Source organism: Pseudonaja textilis, chromosome 5 (assembly GCF_049901715.1).
Source record: "Pseudonaja textilis isolate UNSWEBS1 chromosome 5, rPseTex1.2, whole genome shotgun sequence".
NCBI classification, from domain to species: Eukaryota; Metazoa; Chordata; class Lepidosauria; order Squamata; family Elapidae; genus Pseudonaja; species Pseudonaja textilis.
In genome coordinates, this window is record NC_141994.1 from 40505921 (window position 1) to 40525505 (window position 19585).

The 19585-nt window shown below is 35.4% G+C and overlaps 1 long non-coding RNA gene across 1 annotated transcript in view; it reads left to right on the forward strand.

The window, feature by feature from the left end:
- Positions 1–18893, forward strand: part of LOC148125607 (uncharacterized) — a 100319-nt gene extending 81426 nt beyond the window's left edge. The window contains exon 3 of the long non-coding RNA XR_015743840.1: positions 17868–18893. This is a non-coding gene — a long non-coding RNA (uncharacterized LOC148125607). The remainder of the gene's footprint in view (positions 1–17867) is intronic.
- The last annotated feature ends 692 nt before the right edge of the window (positions 18894–19585 follow it).

Here is a 19585-nt window from a genome sequence, read left to right on the forward strand (position 1 = left end):
CTTCAGCTTCAACCATAACAACACAAGAGCACACAACAGATACAAACTCAAGGTTAACTGCACCAAGCTTGATTGCAGGAAATACGACTTCAGCAACAGAGTGGTCAATGTCTGGAATACTCTACCCGACTCTGTAGTTTCTTCCCCAAACCCCAAAAACTTTAACCTTAGACTGTCTACTATTGACCTCACCCCTTTCCTAAGAGGTCTGTAGGGGGCGTGCATAAGCGCACCAACGTGCCTACCATCCCTGTCCTATTGTTTCTTTTATTTTTCTTTTATTTTTCTTATATGTACTCATTTCATGTATTCATAATTATGTATACACTTTTACTTATCTCGTAAACAATTGACAAATAAATAAATAAATAAATAAACTGGTAAGTGACAGGCTTTTGAAACTGTTTGCCCTAAAATGTTTTCTTTCCTCCATTATACCTCATTTTACCTCAGAGCCAAAAAGAATTCTCATGTTTCTAAGATTTTTAAAAAAAAATGTTGTGCAGCTGTTATGAACATATTCTTTCACTTAATTAACTTGCCTTTCTTTTCAGAAATTTTTCTCTTGATGAATCACTTTTAAAAGTGCTTTTCATGGGAAAAAAGTTAAGAGAGGAGATTTCCCCCCCACTTTTTTTTTAAAGAGATGTCTTTTACCCTAAACAGTGTGATAAAATGCAATACAGGTGATCTACCAATCATTCTGTGGAAAACATATAAAGCAAACTTCTTTAAAACTTAAAAAATATGTGCTAAACAGATGGCCGTAGGTTTTTTTCTTCTTTGTTTTTATTCCTCCAAGTTGTACATAAGGTTCTCTGCATATTCAGCCTGAGCTTCAATGTTAGCATGAAAATAGTATAGAACATTGAAAATTTCAAACATTTTCTGTAAGCTACGTTTTGTAATGCATTTCCTTGATTTTTGCTACAAATCCACTCCTGCATAATTTACATTGTTTCCATTTCCTGTTCCTCTAACTTTCAAATAAACAATAGAATGGATACTCATGTTTGTTTATCTAGTGATGACTATTAAGTCTGTTAGTTACTTATGGAAAATATCTCAGTGTAAAGTAATGAGGAAAAATAGAGGAAACATGAAGATAATGGGCCTGTGCAAACTGGAAGCTTACACATTTGTTTGTTTTTTCAGAGATATGCACTGTAAATTTGAAACCAATATTCTGTATATAAGCTCAACATGTGCTCTTTTTTAAACTTTCCTAGTTTTCCAAACACCAATTCTTGACATCACCAAAAATTATTTGTCCTTCCTGACTTTCTTTGTGTGTAACTGATTATAAGAGTTGCAGAAATCATCCTTTATCTAGTTTTATAGGCTATCAGTGATTACAAGGAGAATTGGCCACATCTTCAAGGAAATGATGTGCAAAATTTTTTTACCATAAAATAATTAAGAAATTAGTGCTTTCAAGAACTACTGTATATTAATTTATTTTGTTCATTTTTTCTCATTTTTACCACCCTAACATGGATCTTGGTCTTGGTCTTGTTATCTGTCCTAAAACTCTTGCTATCCCATCTCTTATTTTACTCCTTTTTCTTTTAATTATGTCCAAGTTTATTAACCTAATAGTAAAAGATGTAAAAGAAAACCCATCACAGAGAATAAAATGTTATGATCCATAAAGAGAATAGGTCTGTTATCATATCCTCTCTATACTTAAAAAAAAAATAACTGGGGCTGTGCACGGAAGCAACACAGCCAGAACAAAGGCTCAACTCCCCTTTATTGCTCCAACTTTCCCCCAAAAGTCCCACCATTCACTGCAAGTCCAGGAACAAAGCTCTAAAAATGTGCCTCCAATAGGTCCTGGCTGCTATTAGTCCAGAGGAGCAGCACAGTTCTGAGAGTAGCCACAGTTCAGGGAATTCAAGGAGTCATCATCACAGGAAGAGTTCACTGGGACTGCAACACAACCGGAGCAGAACTTGCACATTGCCAGGCCAGGCAAACAAGGCAAGCAGGGGAAGGCACAACAAAGTACTCAGACATCAGTAACAGCACGTGAGACTGGAAAAAATTCCTGACAAGCACCCCTCCCAGTAGTGTGTCTTTAAATCTCATTCCCCAGATAAATGAGAAGAGAAGATGCTCCTTGTGAAGAGGGGCAAGGCACCTTTCTCCCAAGTTATTGGGTTGCCCTGTACTGATCCCACCTCCTCTTCATTCTCCGTGCTTGGGAACGATGGGGAGATAATTGCTTGTCATCAGACCTCCAACGCTCCTCTGCTCCACTGCCTGCCCTCTCCTCCCTTCTCGCTTGGTTATCCTGCACTCACTCTCCTTCGCTGGCAACCCTTCCCAAGCCTGAGGGACCCAAGACAGCCTTATCCTGCTGCTCTAACCATTCCTCCATTGGCCCTAGCTCTTCCTTGTCCTCCTGCAATCCAGGCTCCAACGGGGCCATGACATTGGGTTTTAGAATGATTCAATGCTAAAACTACATACATTTAGTATACCCGCTTATAAAAGTGAAAATTGTAGAAGTAATTGCATTCTAAAGTATATTGTAGTTGCATGTAAAAAGACTGAATATTTAAGAAAGCGAGATTCAAAACTACATATATGAATGAAAGTTAAGCACAAAAGAGGATTTTGCAGTAGTTATTAAAAATGGGACAGAATAATACATTAAAAGCAATGATAGCACTTTAGCATCTAGACTTATCTTGCATCTTAGAATGGTTCCATAGACTGAGAAGCTCTGAAATATATAGATATAAGTATTATAGACTCATATGTAGGTATTTAGATTATTTTCCAACATATAATTGTTAAAAAAAAGTCTGTACAAGCTAAATAAATCCACATTATTCGTGTTAAATATTACAAGTTCATAGGTTACTTTTTTTTTTACATTTTGAATCCAGACTGTGCAGCATATCAATTTTTTTTCCTGTACAGCATGGAAACTATTCAGGAATCAATAAATGAACTCAAAAGCCACACAGCATCATTGTAATTGCTGTTCTTCTCATTTCTATCCTTACATAATTGACAGAAATTGGATGCCAGAACTAAGCTGTGATTAGAACTGAGAGTCAGTTAATTATACTGTCCAGCAGGGTTTCATGTAGAAGAAGAAGTCTATTAAGAAATTGCTAAAGCTAGGTGAATCTTAGAAAATCTATATGTTAAAGGAGCATGCTTACTGTTATATTTTCAGTCTTTAATGTTATATCTTGCTTTCATTGATTCAGTATGCTTTGGCTCCCCAAACAAGAGTATTTGTTCAATGGAGAAAGTAAAAGTTAGTGATATCACTTTTGGATAAAGTACACATTCCATGCACCTATTTGTAATAAAATTCCAACTCCATTTCTCCTTAAAGTAGAGTGTTAGCAGAACAGCTCCAGGAGAACTGGGAATAAATGTTCTGGACCAAGAAATGTGGTGAGAGAACACGAATATCTTCTCTTGTGTATATTTTTGGCATTCCAGATTTCCCTAAAGTATTATTCCATGGAGATCACAACCACTTCTTTCTGTGGGATGACAGATTTGTGTTTGGTAGAGGAAGCATGTTTCTGAAACATCCCAGGAAAGGATGGTGTTGGGCTGGACAATGACTCCAATTCAGCAGTGGGGCACAACACAATTAAGGAAGCTACAAGGGAACTATAATACCCCCCTAGACTGTATGCAGCATTTCTGGTCCATTCTACCTACAGTAGCTTTTTTCAAGAATTAGATGAATTTTTGCTTTGACCAGTACTTCGGGAAATAATCTGTGTATTTATATATTTCTGTGCTTTCTTATGTATACAGAACAGGAAAGGCACCAGTGGAAAATACTTTATTATGATGGTAGGAAGCATGAGGTAGAAGTTATTTTAATAACAAAGCAAGTGCTTCATGTAAATAATAGAGGCATCAGCTTCACTTTATGGGTAGATGTGATCAAAATAACAGCAGTAATAAGCCCTTCAGAGGACCTTAACCTGCAAGTTTCAGCTGGATGCCTTCAGTAGATTCATGTCAATAACCTTTTCAAATATTCTCCTGTACTTCATCAAAGTAGGGATGAGGCAAGAAATGCTCCACATTGTGGAGCCTAGATTTTGCTGAACCAATGCAAACTGTGCCCTACCACAATTTAAAACTAAAAACTGTAAAAAAAATGATTTAAAGGCTTTTAAAAGTTTATTTATTTCTTAGGAATGACATGTTTGGGCATGATTCAGGGATTACCACTGTTTTGCCCCTTCCTGGTGGTCTGCTTTGCTGCCTCTAATTACTGAATTTTCTGAGATGCTAAGTAGGCTGATATAGTTGTTCAACCAACTGGTCCCCCTTCAGAAGGATCCTCTCATTAGTGGCAGGTCTTGGTTACATCAGGGTTGTGGTTTACTGGTGTAATCTGTGGTAGTTAATTAGTAGAGGCAGCAGAAGCATGCTAGCACAATGTTAAAGCATTAGATGGACTACAGAGAAAGAGACTTGGCATAGAAAATGTGGTATTCACAGACATGTTATCTCCTTGCTTATAAATAATAAAATACATGGGCCACTATTTTGCCCCAACCATGCAGAATATTACAAAAGAATATTTAATCCATATACGATATGTACTCAGTGTGTTTGACTCAGTGTGTGTTCTGCACTGGTCGCCTTAGCCCATATTCAAGTGCTGAATTGAATTCCCAGTTATGCTGGCAAGACCAGTCCAGAGGTGTCACATTCCATTAGCACAAGAGAAAACAAGTTAAGGCTTCTGGCTGCTCAGAAGCTGGAAGCTGAGAAGTGAATGAAGCTAAAAATCAGGTTAGCCTTGTGACCCCTAAAAGAACTCTGATAGGTAGACAGATTAAATGAGGTGATATTGCCTGTTGCCTGCCTGCTCCTGCCAATGTCAGAGAGTCCATCATACCACTCCACAATCTTCAGGATTTTACAAGTTCAGAAATGAAATTACCCTTGAAACAGCCGCAAAAAAAGAGTGAAAAAGCTATAGAAAGTATGGAGCTTTTTGAAAGATTATTCACAGCCACTCAATTCTTATTAAATCTGCTTCAGTTTGTATGGGGTATTTGCGTGAAGTTGCAATAGATGGAGAGCAGCTTCATCTGCACAGGCCTGTAACTTGAATACAATAAAATCGTTATATTTGTTCACAACTATAGAATTCTTCAGTCCTGTTACCCATTATAATAATGGCAGGAGTAGAGAAGTAGAGAGGAAAGTTGTCTGATTTCAAGGTCATAAACTACAGTATATTGCAAAATTATTTTTTTATAAATCCATTTGAAAGTTAGCAATAGGGCTCTTTTCTCTTTTAAGACCTGATTACTTTTTTTTTTTTTTTACTTATTTACATATCCTTATTGCTTGAATGAGTTATCTTACAAGGTTTTAAGGATCTGAGTTTTGGGTCACATAAGCAGCTGTAAATAAAGTGCACCTAAAGCGACACTCAACACCAAATTTAAAGCCTAATGTATATATCAATTTGATCCGACACAGAACTCTCTTTATTTAACATTCTACATGGAGAATACTGAAAGATACAGAAAGGAGATATCTAAATTGTTTGACAGTTTTTTTGACAGTTTAATGAAATATGAATGCATATTTCCTATAAATAGTACAGTCCACAAAATAATTCTTCAGACAGAGTTTTGGCTTTATTGAGCTTTTTAAGGTTTATCACAGTGACCACGGTTTGAAAATAGTGAAGGAATGGACTATGCACCAAAGTTAGTTTAGGTCAGGGGTGTCAAACTCAAGGCCCAGGGACAAGATCCGGCCCACGGGGTGCTTAGATCTGGCCCATGAGGCCACCCCGGAAAGAGTGAAGGACAGGCCTGCGGTGCTTCTGCCAACAAAAACAGAGCTCAGGAGCACCATACGCAGCCCACCCGAGCTCTATTTTCACTGGCAGAGGGTTGCAGGAGGCCTTCGCAACCAAAAATAGAGCTCAGGAGCCACAGGCACCCCTGACACGAGTGACATTGAGCTGGCCATGCCCACCCAGGCCAAACACAACCCTGATGCAGCCCTCAATGAAATTGAGTTTGATACCCTTGGTTTAGGTCATCCCAAAGAGACGGTTCTCTCACCAACACCACATGTTTATACAATGTAGCACCAGTATTTATCTTCTTGGTCTGTTCTAAATAATGTTCCATACAATTTCCATAAGGATACTACAGAAAAATAATCTTAAACTTGTAAGAACCAGGAACCACCCATTAACTCTGCTTGAATATAGGATTTATTTTTAATTTTCTGTTTAACAAATCTATCTATCCCCTCTTCACTCCTTCCAAACTGTCCTGTTGTACCAATGCTAAATTAGGAAAACTTCTTTCAGGTCTATATAAGGTCAGAATCCAGAACAAAAAACTCTTCTAAACAAGAGTTAGGCACAAATGAGTTTTAAACCTCTTTATTAAATTTGTACAAAATAAATTTGTACAAAGTAAACAATTTTCTAAATTTCTCCTTGGAATAATTTATTGAAGGCAGGATAGAACATATTAGTCAGAAAACCACCACCTGGAAAGTAATAATTGGAAATCAGTTATTCCAGAAATGATTCTTAGAAAGTCAGTGTTTTGTTTTTTTAAAAAAAAAAGCCCAACAGTTTTCTAGCAGTTGCAGTTTCAGCAATTTTAGCAATATTATAAAAAGTAGGGTCCTACCCACAAAAAAATATATTTCTCTATGGAGAACTTATACACAGAGGATGAACCCTGAGCATCCTGGTTTCCCATGATCCAATGGCCATCTTTCTCTAAAAAGGCATATAAATTTAATAAATAGTAATAATAAGAGACCATTAGAACAGAGAAAGAGAATTTCTGTTTCTCTGCCAAATGGTTTCTCCCATTTTTTTCTCTGGTAATATTACACTAACAACTAGAGCATACAAAACATTTGCTAGACCAATACTCGAATACAGCTCATCAGTCTGGAACCCACATTACGTATCTGATATTAACACAGTTGAGAAAGTCTGGAAATATTTCACAAGAAGAGTTCTCTACTCCTCTACTCGTTGCAGAATACCGTATGCCACCAGACTTGAAATTCTAGACCTAGAAAACCTAGAACTATGCCACCTTTGGTCCGATCTAAATATGGTATATAAAATCATACATTGCAATGTCCTACCAGTCAATGAATACTTAAGCTTCAACCATAACAACACTAGACCAAACAATAGATACAAACTCAAGGTTAATCACACCAAACTTGATTGCAGGAAATACGACTTCAGCAACAGAGTGGTCAATGTCTGGAATACTCTACCTGACTGTGGTTTTTTTCTCCAAATCCCAAAAACTTTAACCTTAGACTATCTACTATTGACCTCACCCCTTTCCTAAGAGGTCTGTAGGGGACGTGCATAAGCGCACCAACGTGCCTACCGTCCCTGTCCTATTGTTTCTTTTATATTTTATTTTTATTTTTCTTATATGTATCCATGTATTCATAACTATGTTTTTACTTATACCTATTATCTTGTAAACAATTGACAAATAAAAATAAATAAATAAAATAAATTTGCAATTTCACTGTCTGTAATAGCCTGGAGAATTTTGCACAGCCCTCTGCATACAGTTCTAATCTGAACTAGCAAGCTTCTTCTTGCATTTCTAACAATATTTCAAATAAGTGAAAGTTAGCCAAGATACTTTTGCAAAATAAAATATGTGATTTCACAAGGGAGGATTTGAGGAATGAGTATGTTGATGCAAGGCAGTGGTTCCTTATTTTAAAAAGAGAAATGAAGACTTCTAACAGTAAGATTTCAGCATCAAACCTACACCATTTCCTTAAAACTTAACCATAAGTCAATGTTTAGGTGACACTAATTTCCTGATCTTTTAAAAACAAACTGTTGCCCAATCCTTACAAGTACAATTTCTACAATGCAGTTATTATTGCTAACCAGAATTACTTATTTGAATTAAATGAAACCATCCTCACTTGGTGGCTTGGAGAAATGAAAAAATAGGGAGGGAAAATTGTTCTTCGTGTGTGATAAACAATGATATGGATGTATGTACCTATACATTGAAAGCATGCATTCAAATGGCTATTGCTAATGTGTGAAGCTTAGTAATAAAGCCAACATTTCAGAAGCAGTAGAATGCAACTTCCAACATCAGCAAGTGGCCATCACACTGCCTAGAGGCTACCATACGGGAAAAAATGATGCACTGTAAAAATCGTTTGGAGGTGGAAGATACTTTCTAATAAAACTTACCTGACCCCCTAAATGGAGTGCTAACCAGATGTAGGACAAATGGGGAGGAAGTAACCACCAGATTGCAAGAACACAAGTGAGAGGTCAGATGAGGAGACCCGAACTCATTGGTAGCCTGACATTGCAATGAAGAAGGGCACACGTTTAATTTCACAGCTACTAAGATCATTGGTCCTGCAGGTACAAAGAAAGCCAGGAAAATGATTGAAGCCTGGGAAACTGGCTCCTTGTCAGTTAACAGGAGTGCTGATTTACCACCAGCTTATGAAATACTTAGAAGTCAAGGAAATGACGTCCGATCACCAGACACCAACACACCAATCAACCAAAAAGAAAGCACCACATCAATATGACTCACAGAACACCTGATAGCATGTGTTCTAGTAGAGAGAAGTTCCCTGAAGATGGGTTCCAGAATGAATCTGAAAGCTCAGAACAGTAAATCTCTGATCCCAGTGACCGACCCAAATTTGATTTTGTATAAAACTAACTAACATACTAAGTTTGAAATTTAAGTGTCTTAATAATTATTTTTACTGGTAGTATTAGTAAAAGTTTCAGTAACAATATCATTTCCTATTTTTGTCGGGTTCATAAGGATTCATAATTCATAAGGATTCATAATAAGGATTCACATTGGTTCACATTGGATCCAATGGCTTTATTTATTAAGTTGATTATATCACCAACAGCTGAAATCTCTCAGCAGCTTGGAATCATAAAACAAAAGTAAAAACAAGAACAATTAAAATCAAAGTAAAAATCACTAATAGTGAAAAGAAAGTTTTAAAACGCCAGCCAAAAGATTCAATTCCTCACCTCAGTAAACAAAGCATTCTGGAACCCAGGGCATGGAGCAACAAGAATCTTGAGGGCTGACTTACACCAGCTGTAAAGGAACCTCCTCAGACAATATGCAGATTTAATGCAGATTTAAGTTTAAGAGAGAAAGTGGCTCTTCGAGCTCTTGGATGAAGTCAAAATCGACAATGTGAAATGTGAAATGTCCAAATCGACAATGTGAAATAGATTCTCTCTATTATAAACACACTGAACTTATCGTGTATCCATGTTAAAAATCTCACCGCAAGATCAGGACAATTCCTAAAATATTTTTAAAGAGAGTCCACTAAAAATTGCATTAGAGATGTCCAATTTAGACGTGTTAAATAAAACACAAAAAACTCCCCCTTCTCCCCACCCAAATCAAGCTGTTACTGACACAGAAAAAGTGTGTGAAAGCTCACCATCTCATAACCGCAGAGGTAAAGGATGTTTTGAGAACATGATGAACCTTTACCCAGCTGTCATAAAGCTACACTTTGTGTTCTCTGTCAAGTTATTTATATAACTTTAACGGAACTCAACATCTTGGCTGTGCATATGTAAAGACTTTTCACCTACCAAATTGATAATATCCATTCATGTTTATTATTTTAGAGCCAACTACCCTATGCTCTTTAGTTCCACTCAATTCCATCTTTTGCAGTAAAAACATTGAATGTATAGACTTCCAGATATTGCAAACTATAACTTTCAGAATTCTTCACAACTATGTTTAAGGCTTTTATGACCTGCTTTACAATCAGAATTTTGTACCACTTTCTCTTTATTATAAATCTAAAAAAACCTGGAAAATATTTTATGCAAGTGCTTTTCCATCAATGAAACATAGGGGAAATAAGAATTTAGAACAGAAAAATCCACTGATATATATAATTAATTTCATTTTACTTTCTGACATTATATATTATCACATCTCTCTTGCTTCTAATAAGCATTAAAACTATAACACATAAATTGTTAAGTCCACTTTTTCTCTTTTACACAAAAAGTCTGTAAGGGATTTCCACTCAGTAGTAAATGTAGATATTGTCTTTTCTCTGATCAAATAAGTTGATTTAACCATCTAGCAAATTCTATCATTTCACCATTTCATTCCAACTTCACCATCCATTCCTCCATTGTGGATAGTGCAGAATGTTTTAAAAGGTTAGTGTATTTTCTATCAGATGAAATTTCTGTGTTATCTTCAAAGATCACACAGAACAAATTGCCATAACTTAACAGACATACATCATGGACATGAGTTGTGGCTACAGAAGGTCACAACTCACCTGCCAGCCAAAGCAGGCATTGGACTACACTTTCTTGTCCCAGGAGCCATGAATCTATGAGAAGCTACAGATTATAAACCTGCAGTCTCTTAGGAAGCACAACCATATCAAGAATCAAGATTACGTAGTCCTGAAAGCAATAGGTATATGAATTAACACCTACCCTGCCTTGCTTGAGTTGAATCTGAGCCGGTTTCTATCATCTAGACCCTGGCTCTCCCCTCCCCAGGTCAAAACTTCTACCATAATTTCTTGTGGAAGCATACAACTGTGCATTATTCAGCATTTTAATGATACCTCAACCTGAATCAATGTATGATTTCTCTCCTTATCGATCAGGAAAGCTTAAACAATTTCAGCATCTAAGAAACAGAATAATAAACTAAGGGCAAATAAGTCTTAGCTCATTTTCACATTGGATGCCAACAGTTTAGCATTTTTTTACACTTCAGGTGGCATAGCCAACTCTCATAAAGTTATCATGTCAAGTATGGCTGCTATATGCTCATCATCTATTTAAGGAAAGTAACCATTAGAGCTTCAGATGTTCTGATACAAACTTCTAAGCAGTTTTAGGAACTATTTCCAACAGCAAAGGATGCAAAGAAGTGTAGCTCTGTATCATCTGGATATATTGCCTATGGCTGCCAGTAGCACTGATCCATTATGGTACTGTTCTTCAAAGTGATCTTGTTTATGTGTCTGAATGATCAAACAATTGACAACTCCAAATCTCAACCAACAAATGCTCTATAATACACATTGGTAAAAAAAAAAAATCAGTACACCAAATACAAGCTAGGCGGATATGATCTCGTTGATGACCCTCACTCTGTCAAGGACCTTGGAGTACTCATATCTAATGACCTAAGCACCAGGGCTCACTGTAACAGCATTGCCAAGAAGGCATTAAGAGTTGTAAATCTAATATTATGAAGCTTCTCCTCTGGAAATATAGAATTGCTAACTAAGGCACACAAAACCTTTGCTAGACCAATATTTGAATACAGCTCATCTGTCTGGAATTCACACTGTATATCGGACATTAATACAATTGAATGAGTTCAGAAGTATTTCATGAGAAGAGTACTACACTCCTCTGCTCGCAACAAAATACCCTATATCACCAGGCTTGAAATTTTGGGCTTGGACAATCTTGAACTGTGCCGTCTACGGTTGTATTTAAGCGTACTACACAAAATTATTTGCTACAATGTCCTACCAGTCAATGACTACTTCACCTTCAATCACAACAATACAAGAGCACACAACAGATACAAACTCAATGTTAACCACTCCAAACTTGATTGCAGAAAGTATGACTTCAGCAACAGAGTGGTCAATGCCTGGAATGCACTACCTGACTCTGTTGTTACATCCTCTAACCCCCACTCCTTTAACCTCAAACTATCCACTATTGACCTCACCCCATTCCTAAGGTCTGTAAGGGGCGTGCATAAGTGTCCCTTCATGCCTACCATCCCTATCCTATTGTCCCCATTTATTTGTACCTATTTCCTGCATTCTTACTCATGTTTATACTTATACTTATTATCTTGTAAGAGGTTGACAAATCAAATAAATAATAATAATTATGTTCTTGTGTGAAATAAGAGGGGCATGATGGTTAAAGATGCTAAGCTTCTCAGCTGGCTCCTGCAAAACTAGCAGTTCAAAAGCATACAAATGTGAGTAAATAAATAGGTACCACTTCGGTAGGAAGGTCACAGCATTTCATGCACTTTAGTGTATAGTCATGCTGGACAATGACCATGGAAATGTATTGGACAATGTTGGCTCTCTCAGCTAAGAAATGAAGACGAATACTGCCGCCTAGAGTTAGATCCTTTATTTTTGTGTGAAATAGCCATTTCAAGTAATTAACCAAAGACATCATTTTAATCTTGAAGGGAGAGAGAATATGGCACTGATGAATTGACTGGACAACCTACTTGCTTTGTGTCTCACTTTATTCTATCTTATTTGTTATTATTTTAATCTCTAATTGAAAACAAGGTAATTCATTTTTATGGTTATTTTAATTATACATTATAATTAAAAAGATAATCAATGCAAACTAAAAATAAGAGGAAAATAGAAAAAATGCAGAAAAGAACAAAAAACAGAAAGAAAAAAAATAAGAATGTCTATTTTTATATGACTTCCCCTTCAGAATTCTTTATCACCTTCTTTATCATTTATCTTTATCACCTTCTCTTAAAATGCAACTGTCTTTTATCTACAACAAATATTTAAAGCCTAGTTCTTGTCAGCTAAAATCCATTAAGGGTTACCACTGAGATAATGATATATCTATTGTAACTCTGATAAAGTAAACTAACTTTGCTGTGCTTCCTTTTATTTTTAAAATTCTTCATGTTTAAACCTTTAAAAATTTAACAAGTCTCTTTTGTAAATCCAGTATAGAAAAACTACCTAGGTCACTCTTTTTATTTGTAATTTATATATACCTTTTACTTATTAAAACATTAATTTCATTTGTATATCCAATGTTGCAACTTTTAAATTCACTTTTAAATCAATCTCAGTCTTTCCAGAAGAATTTGTTTCATACCATACAACTTGCATACATATTTTACACACACATTTTCAGTAATGCAAGTTTTAAAATTAACTTCTTGGTCCGTTGTTCACAAATATCCTTCAATGCATTCATTGTTAACATGTTTTGCTCTATTCCATATTAATAAATTCAATTTAAGTATTCTTATCCTGTAATTATAATTTGATTTCTTATAGTAACCAACTTTCAAAGACCCATCCTTTCATGTACTTTTTTAAGAATTCAAAACAAGAACATTTCCCATGGGAAAAATTCTTATAATCAGTTTCAAAATCTTATTTCAAATCCTGTTTGCAACTTTTTAAACATTTGTAACCAGTCTGTTTGTAACTTTGTAAACATTCTAATCATCTTTTTGCTCTTCTTCCAAATTTAGGTCCTTACCCGGTGCTCTAAAACTGACCATTGTGAAGATTCCTAATAGTTAAAAACTGTTAAGAAGCAATGATAATACATGGATGATTAAGTGATAAATGGAGCTCAGCTAATATTTTGTCATACAAGCTACATTATGGCTGTGAGCTTGGTTGAAATCTCTTGACTCCTAGCCATTCAAATCACAAGTCAACAGAAAAACCTCTGTTCCTGAGTCTATTTATGAGATATAGCTGTCCAGATTACATGTGGTTGATTTCATTATCTCTCCTTTTTCTGGAAAGACTTCACCAGCCAGAAAATACAGTGTGACCACAATATTTGCCACAATGTTCTTCAGAAACATCTAGTTTGCTATAAATTCTCATCAGAATGAATTTCTTTAACTGAAGTAAATATAGACTAATGAAGAGGAGAAAGGGAATTGCACTTGATCACTAGAAGCTTGCAATCTAATGGGCAGCTCTGTGTTTTAAATTAAGAGTATTTCATATAAGAAAAGATGAGTGATGATCAAATGTATATTGTACAAGTAATGAAGGGGTGTGGTAGGCTCAGTGGCTAAGATGCTGAGCTTGTCGATCAGAAAGGTCGGCAGTTCAAATCCCTAGCACCGCGTAACGGAGTGAGCTCCTGTTACTTGTCCCAGCTTCTGCCAACAGTTTAAAAGCATGTAAAAATGCAAATAGAAAAATAGGAACCACTTTGGTGGGAAGGTAACAGCATTCCATGCACCTTCTGCGTTTAGTCATATTGGCCACATGACCACGAAGATGTCTTCAGACGGTGCTGACTCTTTGGCTTTGTAACAGAGATGAGCACCACCCCCTAGAGACAGAAACGACTAGCACGTATGTGTAAGGGGAACCTTTAACTTAATGGTGGGAACGAAGGAAAAACAATAAACCCTGTAAACATCTTGAAACACAAATAGAGTGGCTGCCTTGTGCTGTCTATCAGAGTATCTTTTCATGGAAGATAGAAATGCATTTGTTCGGGGGGTGTTATCACTAATATTGTGTAAAATGAAACCAATAGTAGGTGAAAGTCTGCCTGAGCTTACTGGGCCTAGCTGTCATCTCACATGAACTGAAGTGCCTTGGGCCTTGACCCTACTAATATAGTAAATAAGCAAAAACAATATTTAGCTGCCTCCACCATCACTAATCCTCCCATCACTGAAGTCATAGATGTAATGGTTTCTGAAATGATTTCCTTATGCAGACTGACTGAAATGGTTAAACACTACACCAAACACAACTTGCTAATTTAGCTATGATTTGAAAAATGAAAATTCTTAACTACCTCCTTTTGACCCTGAAAAACAAAAGGCTTGCCAAGCACTTGATGGTCAGTCTTGCTTTTGTTTAAGGACTCACAAGAGGGACAAGAAGCCGGGTGGGCAGAAGTAGATGTGGGTGACTGAGAACCAAATGTGGCTGGCATTATTTCACTTTATTTCTGATTGTCCTTGCTGCCTGCCTTCCAGCAATCTACTCAAAAAAGGAAAGCTTTGTCTTCTGCAGAGGGCTTTTGATATCAAGCTAAGGATTACATGAAATCAGGAAGTTTCTTCTTCCTTCACAGAAATAGATCTCACTCTTTCTCTCCAGCTATCTTTTAATGTTCTGACACTCACGTAGGGTAAAATTTTTACAAGGCAATTGCCTCATGTAAGCCAGGCCAATTGGCAGGAAAGCCTCATCTCTTGCTTAAAAGATAAATGACTAATCAAAAATATCCTTCATGCTCAGTTTCACACAGCTTTGTTTATCATGTATTATTTATTGGAGCATTAGGAAGATAGAATCCTTGGATGATTAACCTTTACTTAACAAATGGATATTTGGGGGTCTCTGCAAAATTAAAAGTGGCTTGCAGAATTGTTTGTGAAAACCTAGAGGCTTGGCAATGGGTGAGTTGGAGTAAGAGGGAGTTTAAAAACTGAAACTTTTCAGTAAATATCACATTATATTGCATTAATGCATTTTGTACAAAATGGACAATATACTTCACCAGAAAATACTAACACGTTTAAGTTATTAAAATAAAAGATGTGAATTCCATCAATATTCTGAACATTATACAACTTCAACCTAAGTAATTTGACAAATATATTGAATGTGTGTGTGTGTGTGTGTGTTCAACATAGAGTTGATTTTAGTACATGGTGAAATCTTGCTACTGTATCATTGGAAGCATTATGTGGACTGACTCTGATTTTTAGGCAGTTAATTTCAGCATTTTATACACAAGCAATGGAGAACATGACAGAAAAAACTGAAATATCAAACTGAAGCAGACTGATTGAAGAAACAAATGAAAAACAGACTGTATGCATGTAAAAGTTTCCCCTGTAAATATTTCTATACTATGCAAAATTTGAAAAATCAAGTTGAAAACAGAAAATAAAGGCTTCCATTTAAATTTATGTGAAAAGGAAAGTAAGAGAGATTAAACAAGACAGTGAGACAACAAATGAGAAAAAAATAGTTCATAATACTCTATAGTAACTAAAAACATAGCACCAGATACTTAAACATTATGTTCTAAGGCTACAATCCTTTCCATACTTTCTAAAATATACTTGGAATTTCAGAAATTAGGAATAGAATAACACCATATATTAGTATATACATGTGAAGAACCTAAATATATGCAATTAGGACTATGATATTGCACCACTGTGTGCCATGTTATGTATCTTGTTGAACCATATTGTGTTATCCCAGAGCACTGCTGCTTCAGCAACATTTGTATTTTTGTCTTTCTAGAGATAATTATGAAGCAATAACACGAGGATCCTAGCCAAGTCAGGGTCATAGCCAATGGGATAACTTGTAGTCAAATTTATCTAATCCATCCTTAGGAAACATTGTCCATTTTTTATATGTCTGTTTCCATTGTTCTCATGGCAATAAATCATAGGAAATTACATATTTTAGTTACAAGCATTTCTATTCATCGTGAGCAATTAATGGAAGAATGCATCATATTATTTTCACATGGGCAAAGGGTTTCATGAATGAGTTAATATCTTCTCTTGCTTTGATTTTCTTAATTACCTGACAGGAGAAATAAGCAATCTGACAGGAGAAATAAGTGACACATTTTCATTAATCAATAGATTTTTCATAAATCTATAGTTTATAGATAACAAGAGACCTTCTAATTCGTATGTGCGGCTTTAGAATCCTCATCAAGATCATGCTAATAAAAGCAGAATATCAGTTTTCAGAGTCTTGCTTTACCGCAATTATTTTCACTGAAATGGCAAAGTATGTATATTATAAAGTATGTATATTAGTTACATGCTTGAATCAACAACAACACTTATTATCCAATGATGATGAAGATGATGAAAATGGTCCACCGAAACAACTGTAAAAATATCATATAACAGTAATTAAAAATTGGTGGGAGCATCTGGTTGAAAAAATAGTCTAAAATGTTAAAATATTGTGGGATTTCCAGGTACAAACTTATAAAATCTTGGCTCATAATACAACAGATTTAACTGTAGTTGAAAAGAAGAAAACATGAATAATTGACATGGCAATAACAAGACAGTATAATAGAAGACAAATAATTGAAGATTAAAAAATATCAAATCTGAAAATTGAAAATGAAAGATTATGGCATAAACTAGCCATAACGAATCCAGTGATAATTGGCACACCAGGTGCCTTACTAAAAGATCTTGGACAGAATTTAGAAAATCTGCATATTGACAAAATTTCCCTCATTGACTGCTTGGATGTACACATATATTAAGTTAATGTATTACAACATTCCAGGGGTGTAAGAAGAATTCTGTGAGTATGGAGGCCAACCTGAATTAAAGAACTGACAATTGTGATTTAATATTGTTGTAAATAGATAATAATAATCCAAATACTGCTGCAAATAATATCTCCTATTCTTTGCTTAAAAGGTATATGAACACAAGCTGTAATTTATTTATTTAAAGTACTGCCAAACCAGTTACTTGACGCAACATGCAGGAAAATAATTTACTGTAATTAATTAAAGTAATTTAATAATTTACTTCTATGTCACAATTAGTTTACATAATATTAAAAAAAAACAAATTTGTTCCTAGAAATAGATCATTTGAATCTTTAGTGTTCCAACAGGCAATATTTCTAAAGTGTTTAGAGTCTTGGCATTCTGGTTCTGGGGTTCTTTGGAGAAATTATTTTTTGATGTTATTTGTTACATGAAGTAATTTGTTGATAGTAGTTCACAGATGGTTCAAAAATAGCTCAAAATTAGATTTCAGATTTAGGTAAGTACTATGATCACACAAGTTGAGAGCTGATCTTGGTTAAATTATACCACCAACAAGTTAGCATTATCACTGTTATTCAAGAGGCAAAGCCAATGGAAAAACTGGTCTCAAATTGCTATTTATGCACTGCATAATCATATCTTTTCTAAATCTGTCCTAACTTGGTTTCTGTTCATGCAGTGGTAAGGAAATTTAATAACCACCTGTTGATGACTATCTAACTGTGATGGTAATACCTGCTTCATTTCTTCTTCTCAGGGATAAGGGCTATTGCTGAAGTGGAAGACAGCAAGACTTGTACAGAGATTTGATACCATAATCTTTATTTCAAAGAAGATCAATTTCAAGAAGGTTTTTTTTTTCCTTTGTATATTATCAGTCTGGTTCTTCTAGGTCCAAGGAATCACTCACTTCTTAATCACTCAATCATAATAATTCAATATGGATCATGATAGTGGGGAAATTCAGCTTTCTACAAGTTGTATTGAAATATTGTAGAATCACTACAACCAGCTCTGGTACCCAGATCAAGAATGTGCAGATTGAACAACATACCAAGAAGCAAGAAACACATCCTTGCATGTAGAGAGTGTTCAAGTTGAGTTAGAAGAAAATGCAATTGTGGAATGCTTGAAAAGAGCTACAGAAAAACTAAGAAATACATATGTCCAGCTTTCCCCCTTATATATTATGTGTTATGCAAGGTAAAATAAGCGATGTCAACCAAGAACCTCTATATAAAAAAAAAATGGAAAATGATTTTGTTACATATCTAACCAATATAAACAAACTTATTATTAATCAATTGGGATAATAATATACATAATAATATAATATGGTGATCCCAACTTATGGCAATAATCAGTTTGTTTAAATTGGTATATAGTGTGTGGGTGTGGGTGTGTGTTTCCATCTTAGGCACAGTACTCTTCAATATTTTTATAAATGATTATAAAAAGGGAACTCATCAAATTTGCAGATAACACTAAGTTAGCAGGGATAGCCAACATTCCAAAAGACAAGCTCAGGATCCAAAAAGATCTTGACAGACTTGAACAATGGGCCATATCCAACAAAATGAAATGCAATGTGGAAAAAAGCAAGGTTTTATACTTACTGTAAGTAGGAAAAACCAAAGCTTACCAGTATAAATTAGATAAACTCCGGCTTAAAAACATTAACTGTGAGAGGGACTTGAAGTGCTTGTGGACAATCACTTAAATATAAGCCAGCAGTGTGTGACAGCAACCAAAAAGCTAATACAATCCTTGGTTGTATAAACCAAATCATGTGAAGTTTTAGTACTGCTTTATAAAACCTTAGTGAAACCACACCTGGAATACTGCAGCCAATTTTGGTCACCACATTACAAAAAAAAATGTTGAGACTTTGGAAAAAAATGCAGAGAAGAGCAATTAGGATGGTTAAAGTCCTCAAAACCAAAACATATGAAGAATGGCTGCAGGAACTAGGTATGGCTACTCTAGAGAAAAGGAGGACTGGGGTGTCATGATAATAGTATTCCACTATTTGAGGGGCTGTCACAAAGAAGAAGGGGTAAAATTATTTTCCAAAGCACCAAAAGGCAACATGAAACAATGGATGGAAACTAATCCATCAAGGTGAAACTTCTTAGTTTCTTAACCAGTGGAACAGCTTCCCTTCAGAAGTTGTGGGTAATTTATCATTGGAAGTTTTCAACGAGAGATTGGACAGCTACTTATATGAAATTATATAAGGTCTTCTGCTTAAACAGGAGGTTGGACTAAACCTCCTTCCAGCTCGATTCTGATTGTGAGATTAGATGGATAGATGATGGATAGATAGGTAGGTAGGTAGGTAGATCACAATCACAATCACACACACACAAGTAGAACTTTTTAAAAACTGTTTGCATTATGCTAGTTTAAATCAGATTTTTAAATGGGAGGTTTAGAAGCAGATTGTTATTTAATTTGCATTCTTTTTATGCCAAG